Source organism: Glycine max, chromosome 17 (assembly GCF_000004515.6).
Source record: "Glycine max cultivar Williams 82 chromosome 17, Glycine_max_v4.0, whole genome shotgun sequence".
Classification (NCBI taxonomy): domain Eukaryota; kingdom Viridiplantae; phylum Streptophyta; class Magnoliopsida; order Fabales; family Fabaceae; genus Glycine; species Glycine max.
This window is the reverse complement of record NC_038253.2, coordinates 28,350,738-28,352,952: the sequence shown is the minus strand read 5'-3', so window position 1 is coordinate 28,352,952 and position 2,215 is coordinate 28,350,738.

The following is a 2,215-nucleotide window of genomic DNA, read 5'->3' as shown; positions in this document are numbered from 1 at the left end:
TTGCATCCAAAGCCTTTGTGAAAATATCTGCTATTTGTTCCTCAGTGTCAACATGCTTCAGTGTGATCACTTTATCATCAACAAGATCTCTGATATAGTGATGTCTAATGTCAATGTGCTTGGTTCTGCTGTGTTGAACAGGATTTTTAGAAATATTAATAGCACTCATGTTGTCACAGTACAATGTCATGACATCTTGTTCGACATTGTACTCCTTCAGCATCTGCTTCATCCAAACTAGCTGTGAACAGCTGCTTCCTGCTGCAATATACTCGGCTTCTGCTGTAGATAGGGACACACAGTTCTGCTTCTTGCTGAACCATGAAATAAGGTTGTTGCCCAGATAGAAGCATCCACCAGAAGTGCTTTTTCTGTCATCTGCACTTCCAGCCCAATCAGCATCACAATACCCAACCAGCATTGAATCTGAACACTGACAGTACATAATCCCATAGTCACTGGTGCCATTTACATATTTCAGAATTCTCTTTACTTGAGTCAAGTGACTTATCTTAGGATTGGCTTGATATCTTGCACAAACACCTACTGCATAGGTGATGTCGGGTCTGCTAGCCGTTAAATATAATAAGCTCCCAATCATGCTTCTGTACAAACTTTGATCAACACTGGTGCCTGCTTCATCCTTTGACAGCTTCAAGTGAGTAGGTGCAGGTGTCCTTTTATGACCGGCATTCTCCATCCCAAACTTCTTGACAATGTTCTTTGCATACTTGCTTTGAGAGAGGAATATGGAGTCTTCCATCTGCTTCACTTGAAGTCCCAGAGAATAAATCAGCTCTCCAACAAGACTCATCTCAAATTCAGATTGCATCTGTTGAACAAAATGTCGAAGCATCTCATTCGACATCCCTCCAAACACAATGTCATCAACATATATCTGTGCAATCATCAAGTTTTCAGCATCTTGCTTGACAAAGAGAGTCTTGTCAATTCCTCCCTTCCTATACCCTTGCTGAGTAAGGAACTCTGTTAGCCTTTCATACCAAGCTCTTGGAGCTTGCTTCAATCCATAGAGAGCCTTCTTGAGCCTGTATACATGATCTGGATGAGTTGGATCTACAAATCCCTTTGGCTGCTCCACATAGACTTCTTCATGCATAGCATTGATCCAGAACTCATCAGTCAGTGCCTCTTTCACATTCTTGGGCTCAATTCTGGAGACAAAGCATGAGTTGGAGACAATTTCAATCTCCCTTGATCTTGTAGTGACTCCTCTATTTGGATCCCCTATAATCAGCTCCTTGGGGTGCATCCTCTGGATTCTATTGGAGGGTCTCTTGTCAGGTTGGTTGATGTTTGATTCATCTGTAGCAGAATCAGAGTTTTCTGCATTTTCTCCACTTTTAGCTGCATCTGCTACATTGTCTCCCGATGTTCTGACATCTTCTTCGACATCCTTCTTTCTTGCTGGAGTTAGATCATCAACAACCACATTGATGGATTCCATCACAGTTCTGGTTCTGGAATTGAATACTCTATATGCTCTGCTGTTTGTAGAGTATCCCAGGAATATTCCTGCATCACTCTTGGGATCCATCTTTCTCCTTTGCTCTCTATCTGCCAAAATGTAACATGGACTTCCAAAGATGTGGAAGTGCTTGACAGTTGTAAAGGTGTCTGATTTCTTTCTGATAAAGTTGACCCAGGTAAATCTGGAGAAATCATCCACACCCACATAGGCATACCTCTTTCCTCCAAGGCTTTCAACTTGCATAGGCCCCATCAAGTCCATGTGAAGTAGTTCCAGCACCCTGGAGGTGGTCTGATGTTGAAGCTTCTGGTGGGACATCTTGACTTGCTTTCCAATCTGACATTCATCACAAATTCTGCCTTCTTCTATTTTCAGATTGGGAATGCCTCTAACAACACTTTTGTCAAGGATTTTCTTCATGCCTCTTAAGTGCAGATGTCCAAACCTTTGATGCCATATTCTGACTTCATCTTCTTTGGAGGATAGACATGTGGAGGAGTAGCTGGTTTCTTGGGGTGTCCATAGGTAACAATTGTCCTTTGATCTGCTGCCCTTCATTAGAACTTCACTCTTCTCATTTGTCACCAAGCATTCTGACTTTGTGAAGTTTACATTGAATCCTTCATCACACAGCTGACTGATGCTGATCAAGTTTGCAGTCAGTCCCTTCACCAGCAGTACTTTGTTCAGACTAGGAAGCCATCATGACTAGCTTTCCCATTC